Source organism: Dreissena polymorpha, chromosome 4, assembly GCF_020536995.1.
Source record: "Dreissena polymorpha isolate Duluth1 chromosome 4, UMN_Dpol_1.0, whole genome shotgun sequence".
Taxonomy (NCBI): Eukaryota; Metazoa; Mollusca; class Bivalvia; order Myida; family Dreissenidae; genus Dreissena; species Dreissena polymorpha.
The window spans coordinates 80,588,606-80,615,444 of NC_068358.1; the positions used below are offsets into that span (position 1 = coordinate 80,588,606).

Sequence of the window (26,839 nt, forward strand, 5' to 3'; positions counted from 1 at the left end):
TATGTATAAATCATTGTATTTTATATTCATATTTATGTTTATAGTTAAACATTTATGTGCTTTTTATCAAAATATTTTGCAACTGTTTCATTAAAAATGTAATAGACACTGTTCGTATTTACATGTATATAGCTAGCATTGATGTAGTCGGAATCATCTGGACACTCGTTTGTCAGGACAACTCGTGAATCGTCATCTGGAATTCACAGCCATCATTGACACAACTGCATATTGCGTTTCGATCAAATTTTCCTTAAAGTAAGTGTAACTGCATTTTAACAAAACAGTACAAAACGAATTTTGCAAATAAGATGCAACTTAGATTATATAAGATTAATTTTCTGTAGTCAACCCAACATGATATTTAATATAAATGCGAAAATTGTTTTAATTACGTTATTTTCGCTTTGGGTTTTGCCAAATGTGACTTTGTAAGAATCATTAAGTCTATAAAATTACTTTCAATACATATATATTTAATAATGCCGGCACGTGCATGCATACATCTCCTTATAACGGTTTTTGCCTTTATTAGACTCAGCAGATGCAACGTCGTGCTTTCGAATCAAACCAGCAGGTAATTTCTAAAAGAGAATGCATGATACAATTATGATGCAAAAACGTGTACTAGTATTATAATGTTACAATTTTCATTTTATGCGACGCTCTAGAATATATGCATGAATAATAATAATATATTTTATAATGCATGAAATAAAAAACGTACTTGGCAAAACTACACCTATTTTATATCATGCATATTTAAATAACAAATGCATTCACCTCAATTTAGACATTATGGTTGCACCATTATTTAGGTAATATATTTCAATAAAAGTGTTGTGTCTTTGGTTACTTAAAAGAAGCATTTTACCTGAAACTCATCAATCTGGATTTGGCCACGAATGTACGTCCATAGTTCGTGCAGTTGAATACCAGTAAAAAAGGCATTGAAACAATAGTAATCGGATTCACTATCTGAGAACGTAAAGATGCATTAAGCTTATTTGCTAATCGATTTATTTACACGCGAACAACCGACAATGTGTTCAATTCTTGTAGCTGCATCGTTGCTTTTTTTTACACGATACTGATTTAATCTGAGCATTAATTTATCACATACGTATCTGTAAACATTAGCATGCAGAAAACAACAAAAACAGAAAAGTACACATTCGAATCAATTGAATAAATTATGCCTCGTAATAGTTGTTTACGAATTCAAATAACCAATGTACTCAATACTTTTAGTTGTGACATGATAGAATTATATTTGATTTAAGAATAAATACAAACCTTTAGCATTGGCGCAACTATTATCACGTGAGTCAGTTTTCAGATTCGGCTGTTGATCTGACTTATCAGTAGATTGTGGTGGTGTCGTTGAGCACATTGCGATATCATTGAAAAACTCACGATTATTTCCGTTGCTTAAACATATACATTTCCCAAAAATAAATGTTGAAGATAAAATAAGTTGTAAACATAGTACAACCTTTGAACATCATACGCAAACTTACGCAGTATTTATGTATACTATGTTCTTGAAAGCCTACGTGTACATATTCACTTACTTGTTCAAACGTCTACGTTTATAGCAAACGAGAGCAACAATGATCACAATTGCTACAGCAGCCGTAACTCCACCTCCAATTGCTCCAGTAGAAGATGAGGATTGTTGGAATGAAGCTTCGCTATTCTCTGTAAATGATAGTGAAGATTAATAAAGTAAACAATGAAGCCCCATATATTTTAAAGAATACCATATACAAACATAAAACGGTTTAAACTTGGACCAACGCCTTGGAGCGGTCCAGACAAAGATTTGGAGGTTTAAATCGGTTGGATGGCTGGGCGAACCTCGCACTTACCCTAAACGCAAACGTCTAAACTAATCTTAATTATAGGTTGAAAACATAATGAATAAAAACGCGTGAATCGAATAGTACACGTGTATTTTAATTGTTCTGGTATCGAGAATAGCGTAATTCTTTTTAATCTATTTGGTTAAGTTTTTAATGGACTTGTTCTTTGTTCGGAAAAAAAGAAAAAAAATCCCGAAAATTGTCAGAGATTCGAAAATATATTGTATGTAGTATATTGCATAAAGCAAACTTACACTCATACCTAAGAAAAATGCGATGTTTATCTGTGTCTTTTTTCCATAATTATTTAAACTATAACAAATATTACCGTTGTTTCAGTAAATTCAGTACATGGTATTTTCCAAATAAAATAATACTAGTATGTGAACAAGTCCATATAAATTAATCAGTATACAACATACTATTGTCAATACATTAAATAAATTAAGCTATCATGTACACGCAAAGTATGGGGAACGACTGTCCTTGAAACTAATTAAATATATCGAAGCTGCAATGTCAAGAGTGCACTTATTATAAATCAGCAATCCACAATTACTTTTGAACATAGTATACCTATAGGTATACAAAACCACCTTTAAAAGTTGCTATTAAAAACCGTTAAAACATTTACCTATACATAGATCATTTTCCATCCGGTAGCCCATGTCACAATCGGAACTGTACAAGGCACACGAGCCGTTGACAATGTGGCATCTTTCGCAATGACATTCAGTAGAACAGTTCTGGCCATATTGTCTTTGTCCGCATGCTATAAGCATAATCAATGTGAATCCAATACGAGTACAATGTTCAATTAGAATGATCAGTCGAATATTTATATAAAACATGTATAACATGAAACAAATGACAATCACAACTATAACTATTAACGATGTATTGATTGGTTGAATATGGCATTAAAACAATACCGTTCGAGAAAAAAAATGGTTATTAATTTATTGAAGCGAAAATAAATGAAGCTGTTTCTTCAAGACATACGTTTACAAAGTCCATTGTAAAGTCGGTAGCCACCATCGCAATAGTTGGTGTACAGAGAACACGATCCATTGACATTATGGCATTGTTCACAGTGACAGTCGTTGGCACAATTAGGACCAAAGCGTCTTCGTTCACAAGCTATAATTCAAAAAGAGTATTAAGCAAATATGTATTTAAATATGTCAGCAACCGAACTCCACCTTGATTTCAACAACTTAATATTAAATTCCCGCCGATAGAATCCATTTATTTGCTTTATGAAACAATCATTGTTTCAATACCAAGGTTTGTTATCAAGCAATGTCAATTCAGATCTAAAAATATCAAATATCATTGTCTGTGTACGGTTTTGCTGACAGCCTTATATTTATGTTGATTATTGTTTCGTTATTGTAATTATGGAACAAAATAACGTAACATTGTGTTTCATTTAGCGTATTAGTGCAATAAAAGAAAATGATCAATGCACGTTCGTTCCGTCGTTGATTTCGTGTGTCCCATACCGAAACAAATCGAGAAAAAACATTGAATTTAACGTATTGATTTTTAACAACTGGACATTAATATTAAGATGTGGAACGTTTATTTATTTAAATATTGTATTATAATCAATGATGAGCAAATCGCTAAACTATAAACAATATTATTTCTAAGAATTTAATTTTACAAGTGATATATCTAGTAATACGATACAAACATATAATTTGCAAAGTAATACATTTTAATACAACATACGTTGACAGATATCTTTGTCCATCTTAAACCCAGTGTCGCATTGCTGCTTAAAGATGGCACATGAACCGTTAATATGATGGCATTCATCGCAGTTGCAGTCCATTGAACAGTTTTTACCAAATTTTCTGTTTTTTGCAAGCTGGAAGCGGAATGACACATACCTCAGTTAACTGTACATAGGATAAATGAGAATAAGTGTCATATTTTTATTGATTGATTTATTCGTGGATATTTTTCACGTTTGTTTTGCGTATGTATTGTATTGGATAAACGTTATTGTTAGACCGGTCAGAAATTCCATACACTAGGCATTCGAGAAAATAAAAAAATACTCGACGAAAATATATAAAAATTACTCAGTTTGATATCCAGTAGGGATAAATATAATTTTTGTTGATAACGAAAGAAAATGTAGCTTATTTGTAAAAACAAACTTTGAAAAAGACTATTTAGGCGAAATATATCAGAAAAGATTGGAAGTTGTTCTGTGTATATAGATATTTTCATGATTATAATGTTTAACTTGTTACTTAACTTAATAGCATTGCAGGTTTTGTCACGGTTAAAGTCATATCCATCTCCACAACCGTTAGGACATGTCCCATTTATGTGATGACATGTCTGCTTATTGTGACAATATTCGCTGCAGATTGATGAGCAATCTCGACCGTACCTTCTGTGACCACAGGCTGAAAAGGCAATTCCTTTCTTACAAGAAATAATATGTAGTATTTTAAACCTATTTATTTTAGGGATAATGCATATAAAGAACTTACTACTTACCGTACCTTCTGTGACCACAGGCTATAAAGGGAATTCCTTTCTTACAAGACATATTATGTAGTTTTTAAACCTATTTATTTTAGGGATAATGCATATAAAGAACTTACTACTTACCGTACCTTCTGTGACCACAGGCTATAAAGGGAATTCCTTTCTCACAAGGCATATGTAGTAGTTTAACCTATTTATTTTAGCACGAATGCATATCGAACCAATGACCCCCCGGTCGCTAGACGGACACAATTTCCACTAAGCCAAGTCGACCTAGCATATGAATTATTGCATTTATACTTTATATTCGTGAAAAAAGATAACGATCAATGATCACTAACGTGAAGGTAACACAATGGCATAACTTAAAAGTAATTAGTTCCTTATGAAATGCTCTTTGTATAGGTACACTAAACATACACCGAAAATATATATGCATATAAACATCTTATTTTATATTTATAGGAGCTTACAAACAATTATATTTTATCATCCTATCGTCCGCATTAACGGGAATGAGGTAGACTAGTTCAATATGTTATATCAATTAACGTCATCTCGTTTTCTTCATCACTTACGAGTATTACACGTTTTGTCAGTGAAAAAGTCATATCCATCTTCACAACTATCAACACACGTCCCATTTATATGATGGCATTGACGATTGTTGCGACAAAATGCGCTGCATGTTAATGCACAATAAGTACCATATGATCCCGCTGCACACGCTGTGAAATATAAAGGTTAATTATACAACAAAGAAAGCACATCGTGCATTATCTAGCGATTAACATTTATCAAAGCAAGAAAGTCACTAGCATACATTCCATCTGTACACTCTTTAATTGTAGCAATATTATTAAAAGAACATACACCACTGCATCTTAGTCTAACTATAAGGTGAAAACATAAGATCATATGAATTTGCATGGAATTGCAAATGACGTGTTAGTTAAATTGTTGTTTTTCACTTTTGTATTCGGACACTTACTAAACACTCTAGATTTAGAGGCTCTGCATGTCTGCTTAAAATTGAAACGGGTAGATTGCAAAATCAATAGCTATTCCTTATAAAGAAAGAAAATGTCCTTTATGCAATAGTTTAGAAGACGAATACCGCTTTGTTATGGATTGTACATTTTATACTGACGTAAGAGCATCATATTTAAAATTATATTATTAATTAAGACCAAATATGTTACGTTTGATATATTTATTGACCTACCAAAATAGTAATATTGTTAAAAATTTACCTATGTTTATTTATAAATCATGGGGAAAAAGAAATACTTATATTACATATTTCGATAAGGGTAGTATTTTTGGTATATATTATACACCGCCTCTTGCTGTATATTGTCTTCTCTAAAATACCCAATATTTGTTTTCACAAAGTACCGATTTATTTTTTATGTTTATAATTTGAATGACCTGTGACTCTGTTTTATGTAGATTGTATTTGAAATTTCATGTATAATCGTGGGCTTATTGCCTACTGTATTATCAAATAAGCTAAACTTAACTTAATCGAAGATGCTATTGGTAAACAATACCTGGTTTAAAACAGACGCATTGACATACGTATTCATTTAAAAGAAACTGTTTCAGAAACGCGAACAATCTAAATTTGCATACCGTCACAATGTACACCGTCACAATAGACGGGGTATTCTTTTATTACTTACTAGTTGTACACTTGTTGTCTGTGATAAAGTTATAGCCATCTTCACAACCATTCAGGCACATCCCATTTACATGATGGCATGATCGATTGTTTCGACAAAATGCGCTGCACGTCGATGAGCAGATGTGCCCATACAATCCCGTTGCACAGGCTGTAAATGAAAAATAATTAGTAAAATGCAAGCAGAACTCTATACTTATGTAAACTCTAAAAGTCAAAGTGTAGGTACGTTTTCTTAATGCGTAATCTATTTTTTGTTTTGTCTCTTTTCTATGAAATTCTTAAAACATACGACAATGTGACGGTATTATTAAATAAAAACATATTGTAGAACATAACGGATGAAGTATTCGATATAAATAAGTGAATCGATACACGCCCTGTCATTTTTCCCTCAGTTGTACTAGCAAACATTTACTAAACCGTAAAGGTCAGTCAGCAAAAAACAGCCGTGGTGTCGTTCGCAAGAATTTAATCAGATAACATTATCACTAGCGAAACAATTTTAAATTGGGTTAGAAATAAAGATGGCTTCCGTTCGGACTTGTCAGATTAAATTATCAAACAGCCTTTGCTGCGGAATACGCACACCCATAACTTGGTTTTCCATCGTTATCATGGAAGTATTTACATTAAACAAAGAGACAACCTTTGTATTTCATGACATATACTTATCCGTTCTGAAATATTTTTTTAGATGCGACATATTTTTGTGTCGTCACTTACGAGTATTACACTTTTTGTCAGTGGAAAAGTCATATCCATCTGCACAACCCTCGATGCAAGTCCCATTAATATGATGGCATGAGCGATTGTTAAGACAAAATGCGCTGCAGCTTAATAAAAAGTTAGTACCATATGATCCATCTTCACAAGCTGTAAAATATAAAGGTAAATTCTACAACAAAGAAAGCACATCGTGCATTATGTAGCGATTCAAATGTATCAACGCAAGAATTAGTAGATGTATAATTACTGCTTTACGCATAATACAGCTAATTGATGTTGTATTTTATTCTACACAACAGTGTAAATAGAACGATATTAATGATTAATATCAATAATAATATGTAGATCTACATGTATATAATGCAACGTGTTTAACTAGATAAAATATATTTGAATATCTTACAAAGTTATTTCGAAACAAATAACTGTGGCTACTGATGTTTAAACAGGATCTAAATAACAAATACAATTACACGCTTACCGAGATAACATTAAATTTATAATATGAAAAATCGGATTTTCTCATTTGTATTATTTCCTTTAAAGAAATTCGTACCATAACGAAATGTTTCAAAGCAAGAATTAGTAGATGTTTAATTACTGCTATACGCATAATACAGCTTATTTATGTTGTATTTTATTCCACACAACAGTGTAAATAGAACGACATTAATGATTAATATCAATAATAATATGTAGTATCTACATGTATATAAAGCAACGTGTTTAACAAGATAAAAAATATTTGAATATCTTACAAAGTTATATCGAAACAAATACCTGTGGCTACTAATGTTTAAACAGGATCTAAATAACAAATACAATTACACGCTTACCGAGATAACATTAAAATTTATAATATGACAAATCGGATTTTCTCATTTGTATTATTTCTTTTAAAGGAATTCGTACCATAACGAACCATAGCTTGCTTTCTTTTTTTTCCTATGACTCTTCTCAAATATTATCGATCTAGGATTATTTTGTTAATATGTTCCGACTTCCTCAAAATTGTATCTCCTATTTATTTCAGTAGATTTTGATTTACATGTGCACTCACTTTCCTGTCAAATAATTTTAAAAGTGCTCTGAAATACATTTTATTGACGACCTTTGCCCTTCAAGGTACATGTATATCATTCAAAATAGTTCTTATTTTATTTATAATATTTATTAAAATATAAGAATTATATAGAGGATATTTGTTGGATTCGGTGGATTATCGATTTTAATTCACTCGTGATCATATAAAATATATATTTTCACGAGTGGCGCCACTCGTGAAAATATATATTTCATATGATCACGAGTGAATTAAATTCGATAATCCACCGAACCCAACAAATTTTCTTTTTATTTAATTCTTTTTTTCACAGTTTATATACATTGTTCAAGAGTTTAACTAAAGAATTTCGCTGGGAAAATGACCTCATTTCGTCAAAAAAAATGACGTCATTCAACATAAACAGTGAAAATTATCGATAATTTTCACTGATAATTTTCATTGTTTGAAACAGTGAAATTATCAGTTTTAATTCACTGATATTTCTCTATAAACCACCGTAAAGCATAAAATAAAAGACATTTATGCTTATGTGTATTGATATGCTCATTCAAGTCAAGTCTCTGCAAGGCGGTTGGTAATACATGTGAGCCGCGCTCTTGGAAAGCTTAATGCATGTGCGTAAAGTAACGTCTCGGATTTGCCTATGAAAGCCGCTCAGGCTTATCAGGGACCTGATCAGAACGAAGAGTTCATGAGAACTACGATGTGCATCCGAACCAAATTTTTGCGTTCGCTCGTAAATGTTTGGATATCGTGAAGGAAATTGAAATATCTGTATTTATATGTAAAGCACCCAAAATATATGTGCATTTATTTTCTGTTAATCGCGCAGTCATTTTTTGTAAGCATTTCACCTGGCAGTGCTATAATCACATTCATTGGTATGACATTGTTTCTCTTTTTGTAATGCTATGAATGATTGTATCGCTACTTGGGCTTAAATATGTATACATCTCGAACAACCATGCTGTTTAAGGGTATACAATACGCAGTTGTACGCTCTATTTGTGTTGTATTTATACTATTATACCGAAAACAATACATGTACAGTAACTTATGTATCCATTTTAATCAGCCGAAATTCAAATATGTTCACATAAAACTTGAGCTGTAGCTCATAGAGATTATATTTATCCTTATATTTTGGATGAAAACATTTATGGGACCTTACATAATGACATTTGAAACACATAATATCTATTAGTACTGTATCCAGTTGTAAAATTACACAATTCGTCGCACTGTTGAGCTTGCAAGGCTTTATTTATCAGAAATAAATAAGGTTTTATAAATTGAAATGTATCTTGCGACACAGATATTAATAATATATTTTGAAAACAAAATGAATTATGGGTATTAAGAACAAACAACGCGATAAGCGTGTGGTATGTTAAGAATATAACATAATCAGAGACGACCCGTTTGGACTTGATTGTTAACGATCCACTGTTGGTTTTATATACTGTCATAATTGAAATTATTTCATTATCACTACAGTGGATGATAACACGTCATGTCAACCCGAGAATGGTAATATCAACCGAGGGAATGCTGATGTTGACATAACCATTTTGAGGACATTACGGTTACTTTATTTCGTATGCATAAACGGTATACAATTATTTATATTAAACTTCACTTCTTGTTGATGTATTACTATAACGGAAGCTTAAAGGACATTTAACGTCAATGCAAATAAGCATTTCATACAGAAAATCCACAGCCATGCTATTGAGAAAGATATAGGGAATAATTTCCATGTAAATGTTCAATATTTTATTGTTCACTTAGCGCTTTAAAAATCAAACATGTATCCACTTATTGTGTGTATTCGTTCCAATAGAATAGAAATACAGCCGTGAGGTATAATAAAAGAGCTAAGTATATGGGAATTTATCATCAGCTAGTCACGTATTGTAAAATAATTGCATTCCCATTCAATCAAATGTCATACATAAACAGTTCTGTATGTTTACCTTGTTGTCTGTAAACTTCTATTTCACATATTGTCATATAATCTCCTCCACGTTGACCAATCACGATTATTGCTTGAATAGCTTGTGGCGGACTTAACACACAGGTTCATACGGTATTAGTTACTTCAGAAAACGGTTGTTCGACCATTTGACTGACGTCATTACCAATATACATTGTAATGTTTGCAAACATGCGGTATGCTGAAATGTAAACACATTTTCTCAATATATGATCACGATCACAATTAACTGCGTTGTGAAGGTTAAAAGGCATGTATGTACTAATTGCGTTGTGAGGGTTAAAATGAATGTATGTACAAACTTTAATAATATATTATCAATCCGTTTAGTTATATTTTTATTATCATTTAACACCTATTAAATTAAAATATATGTATGAGTACCATAACATAAACGATACAGAGAGGCCAATAACACAAAGTAATATCCGTGTAAGTACCCCTCTCTTATAAATCTTTGAATCTTTATTAATATACTACCTCCGTCTGTTCTCCCTTTAAGTACGATGCGCTTTTGTAGTAGATTTACTCGGAGATAAGACGGCCTTTCAATAGCGGAACAACATCCACAATGCTCGCCTCCGATGCGACCGTCAACTGCTCGGTCAACACTCCAAGATTGAAATATCGGTTTATTTGTCGACAATGATGATCCCGGTATTGAAATCCTGATATCACCTTAAAACAACATTCTTATTTTTTTATAATTTGTTCCATATATTGATTAGAAGCATTGTGGCATCCCGTAAGCTGTCAATGTTTCGCAATTTATTTTCTATATTCCATTGGTTTAGCGAAGTGCCTCCGTGCAATGATTTGGCTCAAACGTTTAAGAATACATTTATCTTAAATTCTAACGTTCCGCTTATGTTTTGTCGTTTCAAAGAACATTTTCTTCACATTAAACGACAAAGTGGGTTGTTTCTCAGAAATGCATGTACACAATTTAAAAGTCCGGAAATGTTGTATTTATATCTCACTACAAACACTCCAAAATTTCTTAACCCAATTACACATTTCACCAACGTAGAAATAGTTATGAGATGTTAAGATAAAACATTTTGCGCCCTTGTTTTAGGTAAACAGAATGTTCATCCCATTAATGATTTTTAAAGTGCAGACAATTAGCATCGGTATATAATGAAAGCAATACTTTGACATAAAGAAAGGTTATTAAGGATATTCTATTTAATTAAAACATTATCAATCAAAGTTTGTGAAATAGATAAAAACATGTGTACATATCATAGTAACGTTTTGAATGGTTAAAAACATATAAATGATTTTGTATAAATGTTAATGTATGTATGTACGATTAAACATGCAAAATAATATATTTTTAATAAACTGCATTATTTCGACATATAAATAAACTTATTAATTTCTACATCATAGTCATACTTTTGATAAATAAGTATGCGCCCACTTAATAGTTAGACCACGACGTATATACCGCTTAATAGTCTTTAGAATGTGTCTCTTATGTTTAATATAGGTCCCTTTAGGCCACTTAATTATCAGGATAATCATTTTTGATTTATGTTGTATTTCATTTTTAGAAGTCCCACATATCTCTTATACAAAAATTTGCATAAGGTCCAACAAAATCCATTTATACAATGATACGATGTTTAGTATTTGTTGATATACCTTTCTTCAGACCGTTTTAGGTCAATAACTCAACTTTAATGAGTTGAAACGATCACATAAAATCCTTACACTTTACGATGTTCACTTAAAGTACGAACATCTATTATTAATGCAAGAAGTCTAAAAATGTTCATCCTCTTTTTCTTCTTTTTGTGTGTTATGTTTAATTTGTTCTCCGGCAACTTTGTTAGCTTAGTAAATGATTTGTAAATATGTGTAAAACTGTGTTCCCCTCAAAATTGACACTGTACTGCTTTTATAATGTGATGTTGACGATGTACATTGTACAAGAAGAAACAAACTGTCAGTCTGACTAAAATGAGTGTACCTTTGCGCGCTTTATACTTCGTGGAGAACTGTACCTGTTGGATGTATCTTATATCAAAAGTGTTACTGATTAAAGAAGAGACTTAATAAGGAAATATTTATATACGTGCATATGGTATAAAGGGGCTTTTTGACATTTCCGTTTTTAATATGAGTTACTTAAGGTATTCATAACATACAGATAATATGTGGAATAAATAACATTATTATTAAAGCAAGGGAAAAGGTTTAGTGCCCCAGAACTTAAAAGTGATGACATTATCACTTCAGACAGTGTCATATGAAATAAGACAGTAAACGCTTTTTAAATAAATAACGTGCTTGCTATATACTTTATCAAAAGCATTACAAACGCTTGTTTATTGTTTCCGATTACAATTTTTGTAAGAAGCGAATTTAAAAAAAAATAATCAAGACTGTATGCTTGTCTAAATGAAATGCATACTTTTTTCTGCTAAAAAATTGTATATGGCCTGCATTACGTGTGTAAAACTAGCTTGATTTTTTTGTTTAAGAAAAATTTATGCGATTATGACACTTTCCTACCGAATTGAAAGCACGAGTAACGTCCACCTTAGAAATTTAAGCGATGGTAGTTATATTATTATTTATATATTATTATCTTTTTGATAACCCAACTGCCCAGCAGCCAGGTTTCAAACGGCCGGAACCTTTTCAAACTCACGAATTATATATTTGAAAACCATTTTCTGAACAAGTATGCATGTAGATTTGTGTTAACAAAATGATTCCTAAAGTGTTTTTAAAGGTTTTACTTTAGCCTTTGAGGGAAAACTATACCATCCCCCAGCTATCAATTGCGTACGCGCATCTTAGCTGTCGCGAGCGCATGTAATAGAGATCGGTAAATCACATGAATTACTGAAAATTACCTTAAATTAAAATAAGAGAAAATCGTTACAAAGAACGCAAACATCCAACCCCGCGATTTATCGCGATAAGTGTAAAGTTAAAATTTGCACACTATTTCGACTGATTTGATTATTTTAAATTAGACAATAATTTTATGTACTTACCGTTAATTCCGCATAATATCATGAATAATCCGCTTACAAAAACAGGTATTTCCTTAATATTGCCATTTCTCCTTGTAGGTGAAACAATCTAAGGAATGTGACAAGGAAGTTAAGACCAATATAACCCTCGAAGCGCAAATATCAATGTTCGCAACAATTCATCGGAACGGAAGCCAAACACAATAACGCAGCGAATTTTACTACTTCATTATGAATAGACAGTGTAATCGTGCCGAGGTTGACGCATACAAATTGAGCGGGATGTTATTTGGTAATATCTTCTTTGTTCGTAACGTATTGGTTTCTCCTGGTATGTTGCCCGATATCGCCGCACATCGAATTGAAATAGACAATATATTTTATAGTTTGTAAATAAATGATAAACTTAAAAAACGCTTTATTATATGTCATAACATCAAGTTATTTATATGATTAACGTTTAATTTACTTGGTGTCTTTGTCACATCATGATCATCATCATCATCATCGTCGTCGCCGTCGTCGTCGTCGTCGTCATCGTCATCATCATCATCATCATCATCATCATCATCATCATCATCATCATCATCATCATCATCATCATCATCATCATCATCATCATCATCATCATCATCATCAGCATCATCACCATCATCATCATCATCATCATCATAATCATCATAATCATCATCATCATCATCATCATCATCATCATCATCATCATCATCATCATCATCATCATCATCATCATCGTCGTCGTCATCATCATCATCATATCATCATCATCATCATCATCATCATCATCATCATCATCATCATCATCATCATCATCATCATCATCATCATCATCATCATCATCATCATCATCATCATCGTCATCAGAATCATAATCATCATCATCATCATAATCATCATCATCATCATCATCATCATCATCATCATTCTTATCATCATCATCATCATTATCATCATCATCATCATCATCATCATCATCATCATCATCATCATCATCATCATCACCATCATCACCATCATCATCATCATCATTATCATTATCATCATCAGCAGCAGCAACATCATCATCATAATCATCATCATCATCATCATCATCATCATCATCATTATCATCATCATTCCCTTGTCGAAGTTGGGGGAAAATGAAAGGCGACGAAACAGAGATCCTCCGCAAGTAAGGTATGTTTTGCTCTATGTAAAAGAGGCGTTTGATGGACACTAAGAGGGACATGTAGAGTCCATGCTTGATCTAGCTGATCTAGCTGATTGTTTTAACCTTCTCAGTCTGGCCGTCGCTGCGGTGTCAATCGCAAATCTTATTCGGACCTCAGCGGAACTGGAACCATCCTTGAACAGCGTTGCTCCTAGTGTCACTTCTATTCAGCTTCTCGCTGTTCATAATAATGTCTGCACTTGTGTTTTTCTAGCTGTTCACCATCATCTTCGACCCTCCCGTGCCGACCTCCTCCCCTTATGCTCCTGCTCTTTCATAAAGTCTTTTGTTGAGGTCTTGGAGTTTCGGTGCCACCTATGAAGTCAATTCAATCAGCAAATCTCTATTTGGCGATACTCTAAAAACCCTACCCCTGTGGATTTTGAGAAGATTTGTGATGTTTTTATTTAAAAAATATGTATATATGCTTGATCATCTTTATAGATAACGGAACATGAATATTTGAAATATTTTGAAAGAGTGTCACCCAGGGGTCAGTTTCGTGAAATTTGATAAGATCTGTCTTGCGATTTAGAAGGAGAAGTGTTTGTAGAACAAGTTTACGGACAGACATGCACTGACGGACAGAAACTCAGGTTTCAATTAAGCTAATTGTTGCTAAATGAATATTAACAATAGGGAACTTTTATCACAGGATTTTTAAGCATATATTTTATCAAGATGAAAGTAAAAAAATATTATCAATATGCCGAAATATTATGGCTGAGAATCGAGAAATGGAATATATATTGCTATTTCATGCATGACTTTGTTTTATAATAAAAACATAATAACAGCATAAAACTAAAAACGGGTGAAATAAGCATTTAAAGGACATATTTCGGCTGTTTCTAAACTTTGATTCGCCATATTAAAAGATATCTCGATGCGTGAGATGATATGTACTATATGTATGCTACAACATTAGATATATACGATCTGACGCGAATTGTCATATCATACCATATTTTATTAAACGAGTTCAGGAATTTGTTAGTAAGCGAGCCTTTGGCGAGCTTACTAACGAATTTCCTGGACGAGTTTAATAAAATATGGTATGATATGACAACGAGTGTCAGATCTTTTTATCACATGCTTTTAAATGAATAAATTAAATAAATATTTACGCATACATAATGATAAATTCCGAATGTTGTTTGCATTTCATGACGTCATTTGACGTTGCAACGCCATTTCAGCAAAATAACAAAATGCGATTGGTCAATAAACGATAACTAAGCCAATGAAAACGCTTAAGAATGTTGTATTACACATGTGTAATAAAATAATATGTTATATAACATGGGAAGAAGGGTATGGCATCATGATAAAAAGTAATGTTATGTAAAGTGCAAAATATATTAAAATGATTTTAAGTCCTTTATCTATTTTCTCTTTATAAACGCTTTAATGATTTTAACACTATAAACAGGACATCCGTCTGTGCGAACAAACTCAACAAATAAAAACACTATCAAATCAACAATGGACATAAGCACATTATTACATCAATAAATAAAATTACACTAACACAATATAAGAATAGTACAATATAGAGTTACTCTATCATTCAAACGTTCAGCAATTTCGCAATCAACATTCGATTTTGACTAAATACATGTAATTTGCACACAGCCATTTCTGCAATAGCATACATATTATTATTTACGTTTGTTGGACAATAGTTTATGATAGTTCTTGATTTAAATGAAAACGGTTAAAAATAGATTAACTGCACAATATTTTTAAAACATTACACATCTATAAACAATCTGTTTTTATTTCAGATAGGATATTGCCACCATTTTGAGTTTCATATGTTTTGGTATATTTAAGTGAATAAAATACATTTACCAATCAGGTGGTTTCGTGTTTTTTCCAATACTGCTATTGAACGGGTACAGTTTATCAAACTTGTCAAACCTGTTGAGGTACATATGCACTTATAACCAAAGTACATGTATACTTATCTATGTTTATGATCCAAACAAAACAAGATTAATGAACATTAATAAAAACCACAAGGCATAAACAAAACGTTATACACTACACGCAATCATAAACATTCACATGACAACAATAAACATTTTCCAAAACAAAGTGATATATACAAAAACGACAGTATACATTTAATCAAGCAATATAACACTTCTAAATGCGAAAAAAAAGGTTTGTTTATATTAAATCCCCATTCTAAATAATGACGCTTATGCCTCATAGATAAAAAATGTATTACTAGCACATTGTTAAAACTGCTGATTTGAGAGCTGCAGTGGTAAAGCGTAAGATTTTCTCCTAAAGGTTCCCGATCCAAATCACTTGAAAGACGAACCAATTTTTCTTGCTTTATTATTATTGTTTTGAATTTTAATAATTTGATGAAACAAAGCACTTGATTTATATATAATAACACAATAGAATAAAGCGTCGACATCAATGAATAAAAAATACGGCGAAGAAATAAACGAGACACACTTCTTACAGCTTCATAACTTACGGTGACACTTTATAAACTATTTTATTTAAACGTCATTCTCCGATGAATATACATGAAAATAATATATAATACTGTTCATGTATGTACTTAATGAAGATACGGTAACTGTAGAAAACTTTGTTGGTACATTTATTTGTTACCAGCTATCAAAACAGCAAACTTTAAAACTATTGCAGAACACTGCTTAATTTACTTAATGTCATCAATGCGAATCAAAAGTGCCGGTTTTATTATGTTGTATTTAGTTCAAATTACTTGATTTATTTATTTGAGTATGCATTACCTTACAAACTGATGTCCAGCTCTAAAAGTAATCAAAACAATTAAAAAAAGCATAATGTTCGTAACATGGAGCTGTATGGGGAATTATCAACATTATTTGTGTCAATATTTCATCCGGTTGCATTAAATAAAACATACATTTATTTTGTCATTGTTTTAGAACATACAAAATCAATAAATTCACATCCATGTTGTAACTTAACACTACATGGACGTCACAGTCATCATAAACAGAAAGCCATATCTTAGCGTTTTTATCAAAGAGTATGCAAACACGTCGTGTTTATTCCGTGCTTTTAGAAATTTTGATAGATTCCTGGTTTCTGAACGTAAGCCAAAATTGCGTCGTAGCAGATCCTCAGTTGAGAATTAAAGCATTCAAACACACATTACTTTCACGAAATGTTTAAGATTTTAAACAAATCTTCAGCAAATTCTTCCGATTATGTAAATTAACAAACACGTTTTGTTTAAAATACAACATATTATCTATTAGACTGAAACAAAGAGACATAATGTAAAACGTGTAGTCAACCGATCTTGAAATATATGTATAATTCTTTTTTTAAATGACTATTAGATGCGTAATTGCCAACAACAGTATTTGCCTAAATATCATATTCATCAAATAATATTAAATATCATACAGCGCTATGGATAATATGCTTCTCTTGGTGCTTCATTGATACAACTGTTTCAACAAGGTTTATTTGTCCGTCGTGCGTCACAATGCGACAAATCTCGCTCAACAATACCACAACAAGGCCGCTTAAGTGAAAGTTGAAACTGAAATGGTCACAACATTTAATAAATTATTTGGTTAAAAGATACAATTCTGATGACAATGTTGTAAATGAAATTAAATATGCAAAAAAATGCTAATGTCTGTATTACGCTAAAGATTTGGTAGTGAATATGCCTATCAATGGGTTTTCCCAAAATTCTAAATCCGTTTCAAAACAAAAATATTCTAACGCTGGGCACATATATGAATTTTCTTGCAAAATATATTTGAGCCACGCTATGTGAAAAGGTGGTTTAATGCATGTGCGTAAGTGTCGTCCCAGATTAGCCTGTTCAGTCCGCTTCAGGTTTCATGTCACATATTTCACAGTGTGGCTTGATAAGTTAATTCATTTTGCTTTTAAGTACACGAAATTAACAAGCAACCATTTTCTTCAAATGTTATTAAACATACTTTCGGTATAATTGTGATTTAAAACAAAATCCAAATACAATCACTAACGCATATTACCCATCTTTAGTCAATATCGGTGTGTCGGTCGAGAGCTGACTTTGCCATGTCAATATCGCTTCTATTAGATCGAGCATGGACTGTCTGTCCGGGTCTTCATTCGTGCCAGGCACGTGGAACTGTTTAAAGGTCTTTAGACTGCCACCTTTCTGTAGTTAAATATACATTTAAATTAACTAATTTGTTGCGTACATCAGCTTCATATCAATCATTTAAGCTATACTTTTAACACTGAGGTATTATAATCCCTATAGCATTTCCTAAATAAACCTAAATCAAAAACATACAATTAACAATTTAAAAATTTGAATATTGTTACTGTGTCTTCTTTATAGGAATATGTTCTCTCCTCAAAGCCGCGATCGTTGCTTTCCTCGGTTAAGGTTACGTAATATCTTCCGACACGCCCACCCTCTTTCTGACCAAGGTAAGTGTCCGCTTAACATAGGCAATACGTGTTGTTCAAATATGTTTAACAAAATACATTTTCCCAGATTGTAGGCGTCTAAGCTTTACATATAAGTTTATCTCAAACAGTTGGATATAAAAAAACATACACAAAAACAACAACAACGAAACTTACTTTCGAATGACTTAAACTTGAAATTATTTCAAATGGTTTAATGTATGGGTAGTCTGGATTAAGTGTATGTTACCTTATGCGATCCTTCCGAACGATTTGAAAACTAGATCATTGTTTTACATCCCTGCTTCCCAACAAGAGACCAGACATTTTCTGCAGTGCTATCATGTAAGGAAGTCAATGCTAAAAACGCTCTGCTCTCTCCAAGTGCCTTTAATCAAATGTATAGTCAATTTAACATTTTGTTGAAGTATGTATATTATTCATACGCATTAAAATGCATTTTACAATATAACATAACTATTGTAAGTAATACACAAAGCCAACATACTGATAAGACAATAGACTGCGGCTTAGTCTCCGTCGCCTTGACAAGCATGGCTTCGTCTGTAACTTAATATTAAAAAATATAAAATATCATAAGCATAACTATAGATATTGACTAATGATACAGAGTCGTAAAAATAAACGAGTTTTTATGATTATATAACTTTTGTCCATGTCATGATAAACTTTCGGCCGGTTTCAGCAATTATGGTTATTTGAGATAAATAGTGTTCTAAAGATATAGATCGTTTTTTCGACATAATCACATAAAAGGCTTCTTACTTTGATTTCCAATATGGTCATATACTAGTCCAGTTGTTCTTGCTGCGTTCTGTCCCCTAGTGTAATCTGCACTTTTGGTTATCAACTGTAATAAACAGAAAATAACATTATTCGCGATCTAATTGGTGGTAAAATTGTTGGGTACGTAATGTGGTTCTTGTTAAGTATATAAACTGAACGTGGAACGTGTCAAGAAAGCGAAGGCTTTACCTTGGTAGACTCTTGAACCACGATCACAACCAACCATCATTTTATTTTAATTATTTCTAATGTTTATTGTTTTTGTCCAACACACGTAATTTTATCAAGGCCTCAAACAATAACCTATAAACTACGAAAATCAACACAACTATGCAATCAGAGATGAACAAGATGCAGGTGCAGCACATGTACAATTATCTGTATAATAGAAGTCATTGACATACATAGCATTTCGGTTAGTTAAATGGAGAAAGTTTTTACCTTTACCATAAAGATGTGACAGTGAAATATATTTTTTTTAACGAATTGACAATAATAATAAATACATGTGAAATAGAAAGAGGAAGCCCGGTGTTTAGTTTATTATAGGTAACACATGCAATCTTAAGCAGTGTGTAATAAAAGTTAATGGCAAATGATGTTTATATATTTCTATTTCCTACGACTTCTATTCTATGCGAAGAAACACAGGTCAGTTAATGATATAAAAATATCGTTATGCATCTATACTGCGAATTTGTGAGAAAGTATTAATGGCATAGTTTTATAATAATGAGTCTTTTTAAAATCTAATTTATTTACAAAGTATGGTTTTGTTCGGAGCTAAAAGAATTATTCGGCTAAATTAGTAACGCTCGTTTCATCGTTTATGTTGTTCTTTAAGTAACATGTTTGTTGACAAAAAACAACAGAATATTTTTGGAAATGATCACACAATTCCTAATGACGCCCAATTATCGGTATCAATGACGATTGACAGTTTCCTATTTAAATTTGACATGCAAAACGTAAACCGTATTGCTACGGTATGTGTTTGTTCTTACTTGAGGCAGCAAAAGGGTGTTAATTAAATCTTGATTAGTTTAACCACGTCGCAGTCGTGAGTTAATGTTACTTCACGACCGTACTGCACAGTATCAATGCGTATTACACATTCCTTCGAGAAAGTGTAACATGACAGTTAAATAAAAAAAAACATTTCAAACTGCTGCTCGATTCGTGTCTTCGACGACTCAGTGTCTTTTCCAATCATAAAGTTGTAGACACTTTCAAACTGCCATGTAACCCAGTGATGCGTTCAAATCAGAAGGGCTTCTGCCAAAGCTTCATGCAGGTATTTGTACTGTTCCTGGTAACAAATAAGACCGGAAAAGTATCGAAAATGTATACGAACTTGTTGCGCATATTATACTTGTATACTGTTACTTATAATAGTGTTTATATTACACTTTCACATATCGTTTATTACTAGGTGGTGTGTACAATAATTACTCCCCTGACAATTTTTCTGGAGCAGTATTTTTACTATTTTCATTTGTTTTAATCGGCGAAACACTATCTTTTAAATTCCCAGAATAAATTATAGGGTAAAGTTATATATGCTAAAACGATAAAAAAAAATTCTAATATAACATCAATAGTACAAGCAACAAATATATATTTGTGGATTGCCAAGTGTAAAGCACCTTTGTTTTGACCATTTTCACTCTTTGTTGCCGTAAAGCATCAACCACGTGGAGAGGTCTGACGCAGTTCTCAATCTTTGCTTGTGCGATCAAGTTGTCCAGAGCGATAAAAGTTCCGCTGCGTCCAACACCCGCACTAGAATATCATTTAAAATATGTAACCAAAGTTACCGCGACATTTTAAGAGCTTAACACAAAGAACGGTTAAAACGGCCTTTTCTAAAAGATTTCTTGACGATAAAATAAAAAATCTAAATAATAATCATCACGAGAAAAATGTTAGGGTTCGGTTCTTGTTCACGTCAATAATGTAAAGATTGCGTAATGGTATGGTTATTAGCGGAGATTCATGGCAAGATACGACCGTTTAAACTTAAAATTATGTTATTTGCGATCATTGTTTGTGTGTAAAAAGGTCGAATAAAAAATGGGAAACACATTTTGTTCAGATTCTCTGAATGTTGTAATTTTGATGTCTTTAACATTTATATTGTATTGTTCTCATAAATATTATTTTGGAAATTGATGGAAGAACATAAACATTCTTAAAAAAATATTGAGTTAAGAAATCTTTAATTTCATCATGCCCAATTGAAATGTTGTTAACAATCATCGTGATTGTCGATTTCATGGTAACCATCAATAATTTATAAAAAAAACTTAATAAAAACAACTAACCTGCAATGTACAAGAATGGGGGATGTGCTGGTGTCGTCGCACTTAGCAACAGCTCTCCAGAAATCCACAAGACACCAGGTTGTTTCTGGAACATCTTTATCAGGCCAGGACTTGAAATGGAACTGGTTGAGGTGCCTGGTCTCGCCATCCTGGTAAGAGAATGATGCGCATACAGTACACATTGACATACATTAAATACACATTTTAATGTCACATATTTTACAAAATAGTGTTTCAAAATAGGCTTTTTGTCTGTTAATTATACTCGCGCATTATAATTATTCATTCGTTTGTTGAACAAAGTTTTGATTGAACATTGTGCATGAACGTACCGTTGTGATTTCAAGTGATCTTATATTGTAGTCGAATGTTTCCTTGATGCCCACATCATAAGAACGCCACCGTGTTTGCACTCACCGTTTATATCTTCTGGCCAATACTGAAGACACTTTGGCTACAAAAACAATGATGTAGACAAGTAAATTGTTTGGTGCTTTCAAGAATTTCTCAACGTGTGACTCTTAAACTTATTTAAGTTTGTGTGACTCACACACAGAGCAAATATCATCTGTTCAATTTTTAACCAGTATTATTATTTTAACAAGAGGGCCAAGATGGCGCTAGTTCGCTCACCTGAGAGGAGTCGGTTCATTCAATCTTTGTCAAAAATATGACCTAGTGATCAAGTGTTTGAGACATATGAGTCAGATACGATTTCTTACTTTGAATTTGCATTAAGAAAATCATTCTCTTGAAATGCTCAAGTATTAGGTGAACAAGGACAGTTATAGTTGGACAGATGGACCGATCCTAAAGCCTCACCTGAGCAATCAGGTGAGCTAAAAAGTGTGTTTTTGTACCGATCTGAGCCATTTTCCAACTTGTCCGAGATATCAATAAAACCAATGACTTGACTACGTTTCACGATGATTATGCAAAAAATGTGACTTCTAGAGTGTTCACAAGGTTTCTCTATAGTCATATAAGAAAAATTGCCCCACCACCCCCTTGCGGCCATGTTTTTGACCGATCGTGACCATTTTCGAACTCATCTGAGATACTAGTATAAATAAAACCAATGTTTTCACCAAGTTTCATGATGATTGGGCAAAAAATGTGAATTCTAGTGTGTATACAAGCTTTTTTACTTCATAAATATAATGAAAATGCGCCCCCCTCCTTTCCCTGACAGCCATGTTTTTCAACGGACCGGAACCATTTTCGAACTCAACTCTCGTTTCTAGGAAGCAAATGTTCTGACCCAATTTCATGAAAACTGGGCCAAAAAGTGACTTCTGGAGTGTTCACATGTTTTCTCTATATACATATAGAGAAAACTACCACGCCCACTGGCGGCCATGTTTTTTCATCGATCTGGACCATTTCGAACTTGTCCGAGATATTAATAAAACCAATGTTTTGACCAAGTTTCATGATGATTGGGCAAAAAATGTGACTTCTTGACTGTTCACAAGCCTTTTTTACTATATAAATATAAGGAAAACTGCCCCGTCCCCCTGGCAGCCATGTTCTTCAACGGACCGGAACCATTTTCAAACATAACTCACGTATCTAAGAAAAAAAATGTTGTGACCAAATTTCATGAAGATTGGACCAAAGATGTGACTTCCAGAGTGTTCACATGTTTTCACTGTATACATATAGAGAAAACTGCTTCGCCCCCTGGTGGCCATTTTTTACCGATCTGGACCATTTTCAAACTCGTCCGAGATGTCAATAAAACCAATGTTTTGACCAAGTTTCATGATGATTGGGCAAAAATTGTTACTTCTAGAGTGTTCACAAGGTTTCTCTAAAGCCATATAAGGAAAATTGCCCCGCCCACTGGCGGCCATGTTTTTCGACGGACATGAACCACTTTTAAACTCAACCAACATATCATTAAAACAAACATTTTGACAAAGTTACATGAAGATTGGGCATGAAATGCGACTTCTACAGTGCTAACAAGTTAATTTTTGTTTTGACCTAGTGACTTAGTTTTTGACCCAGCATGACCCAGTTTCGAACTCGATCGAGGTATCATTGGAACAAATCTTCTGACGAAGTTTCATGAAGATCGGACAAAAAATGTGGCCTCTAGTGTGTTTACAAACCAAATGTGGATGGACGGACGGACGGACTACGGACAAAGACTGATTCTAAAAGCTCACCTGAGCAATCAGGTGAGCTAAAAAGCATATTTGTTTAGACCTTCTATTTGGCGATATACTAATGATAAGGCGTATAATACAGATTATACTTAAAACTGGTTTCAATGGCCGTTTTGGGAGGTAAGTTATGCATTTTATGCACTTATTAAAAAACCAATGTTTCTCAATGTTAAGAATATCATTTATTTTCAAAGATATATACTTTGTTTAAAAAAATCAATATAATTTGTTCATGGTTAACTGGCATTATAAATTTTAAATAATTCTCCTAATCGACCGTTTTTATGGAACATTATGAAATGAACGCGGTACATGTCGAAGCCATTTGAATTCAGTTTGGACATAAATTCATATTTTAATAGATTTTTCTTCAATGTTTTTTTTTCATTCATATATTTCAAACTAAGATTTCGCATATACCTTCATACATTTATACAAACATCAAAAGACTTTGAACACAAAATTGTAAACCAAAACAGTGTTTGCAATATTTAAATATGATACTGAACAGATGAACATAGATGTTATATGTTTCGTTTCAGCATTTGCTATGAAATGAAACGCTGAAAGTGTATACAGACTATTGGTGAGAAAAGACGCATGAAGAAAGTAAATTGTCCGTGCTGTCTGGTCCACTGGGAGCTGACGAGGTCAAAGCGTAGTCCGTTTGTCTACGACGTCGGGTATATGTTTTACTACAAATCATTGTGTCAATGCACATGCCATCGAAGTTCAGATTGGTTGTATAACTGGGTTTTAAACACGTAAGATTATGCTTTTCTAATAACAAAACTCTGAATTTAAGCACAATGACATGTCATAGGTCTGTTACATCAAATTATGTTCCAACATGTGTCTGATTTATGCGGTTAAACATGAAATATACCACTGATTTATCAAACCGAAGTCAAGTTTCAATTTAACAAATGCAATTAAGGTTTACAACTGTGTTTAATTGACACAATTTTACCATTTTCATATTGATCTATTTATCGTTAAGCCACTGGTGTGTTCAGAAATGTGTTGTGTGACCCAGTTATCAGAAATAAAGGCTGAATAGTATTATTAGGCAGTATCATGTGTCTGACAGTATACGTATATACGTATGAAACTTCGTAGAGTAACCTATACATTATATTTGTAGTTCGTTGCACAACCAATACATGCTCTGTGCAAAACCTATACATAAAGCGACTTGTAATTTACTTCAAAACAAAGCACTTGAATGATTAAAATATATGTTCGTTACCTGTTTTGTACTTTAAAATGTTTAATGTACAGTGTATCAAAGTAACATGTAGTTTCATTTAAGTTAAGTTACTTTAATTGGCTATTTTAACAGAATAACCACCTTATGCATTACTTCAAATCAAAATATTTCGATTTTAGCTCAAAATCAATGTAAAGGTTGCAACTACGCCGCGCTCTGTAATTAGTTTGTTATTGAAAATCAGTACCTACCATTAATGGATGTTGCGTTTTTTAATCCATAAATACCAGACAAGATGAAACTCGCCTGATTAAGTAGTGTATTGACACAATGTTTCGTAGTAAAACATATACCCGACGTCGTAGAAAAACGGACTACGCTTTGACCTCGTCAGCCCCCAGTGTGGTCAGGGCTGCCAGGTCCACTTTAGAGACCACGAAACCGTGAGTGCTTTTAAAGCGGGATAGGGGGCTCCTGACCAGACTACGCTAAAATGCGCTGTTCGATTATGGCATATTTCCCATATGTGCAACGATAAAAGAAAGGTTTAGACGTTTGAGAAAACAACAGTAATCAAAAAACATACCGTTCCAAGTTCAACGAGATTTGTAAGCATGACTATTTCCTCAATCCTCTGTTGCCAAATCATACGCCAAAAATCAGAAATCATTTTCTGAGTAGGGCCTAGAAGTGTAAATTATTTACATAGTTTAGGTTATTATTCTGCAAAACGGGGTTATTGCAAAAAGGATTGTTACATAGCATTCAGTACACCAAACATTTATAAAGATAGCTTAATGCAATTCATTTAATGCTTGCAATGTTTAATGCTAATTTTTTACATGATTAACTTGACTAGCGAGGAATTTCTTCAATTTATCGAAACCCTGAAATAAACACATTTATTAATTTATTTTATTTTATTTTTATGTTTAGTTTTAAACATTGATATGTTTTGATCGAAATACTGTCCAACTTTGTCGTTAAACACATAATAGACATTATACGTAATTACATGTATATAGCTGGCATTGATGTAGTCGGAATCCTCTGGACACTCGTTTGTCAAGACAACTCGCGAATCGTCATCTGGAATTAACAGCTATCAGTAACATAACTGCATATTGCATTTGATCAAATATTCATTTAAGTTAGTGTAACTGCATTTTAACTGAAACAGGACAAAACGCATTTTGCGAATTAGCTGCAACTTAGATATCATAATTGTAATTTATAATTTCAACCCACCATGATATTTTATATAAATGCGAACATCATTTTATATGCGTTATTTGCCGCTTTTGTTGTTTTCCTAATGTGAAGTTTTATGAATCAAGTAAGTCTATAAAATTACTTTTAATACACATATATTGTATGTTGCCAGAACGTACATGCATACAAATCCTTGTAACGGGTTTTGCCTTTATTAGACGCAGCAGATGCGACGTCGTGCTTTCGAATCAAACCAGCAGGTAATTTCTAAGTGAGAATACATTATAAAGTTAAAATGCAAAAACGTATATTATAATGTAACAATTTCTATTTTATGCGTTGCTCTGAAATATATATAATAATGATAACAGTTTTTCTAAATAATACATGAAATAAAAAACGGATTAGGTAAAACTCCACATATTTTATGTCAGATTTTAATAACAAATTACGAATTCATGTCTATTTTTAAATTATAGGTACAACAGTAGTTTTGTACAATATTTTACAAAATGTATTGTGAGTTAAGTTGCTTTAAAGAAAACTATTACCTGAAACTCGTCGTCGAAATAAGTTGAATCAATCTGGCTTTTGTCACCA

The 26,839-nt window shown here is 32.6% G+C and overlaps 3 long non-coding RNA genes across 3 annotated transcripts; all 3 read right to left on the reverse strand.

Annotated features, from left to right (window-relative positions):
* Positions 1 to 121: 121 nt before the first annotated feature.
* LOC127876994 (uncharacterized) lies at positions 122 to 26,830 on the reverse strand. The gene is made up of 3 exons (XR_008048182.1): positions 26,791 to 26,830; positions 26,419 to 26,506; positions 122 to 196 (listed from the first exon to the last, which is right to left on the reverse strand). It is a non-coding gene; the product is annotated as an uncharacterized LOC127876994 (long non-coding RNA).
* LOC127876998 (uncharacterized) lies at positions 2,502 to 3,686 on the reverse strand. The gene is made up of 3 exons (XR_008048186.1): positions 3,603 to 3,686; positions 2,868 to 3,005; positions 2,502 to 2,637 (listed from the first exon to the last, which is right to left on the reverse strand). It is a non-coding gene; the product is annotated as an uncharacterized LOC127876998 (long non-coding RNA).
* LOC127876997 (uncharacterized) lies at positions 18,797 to 19,598 on the reverse strand. The gene is made up of 3 exons (XR_008048185.1): positions 19,299 to 19,598; positions 19,021 to 19,082; positions 18,797 to 18,900 (listed from the first exon to the last, which is right to left on the reverse strand). It is a non-coding gene; the product is annotated as an uncharacterized LOC127876997 (long non-coding RNA).
* Positions 26,831 to 26,839: the final 9 nt, after the last annotated feature.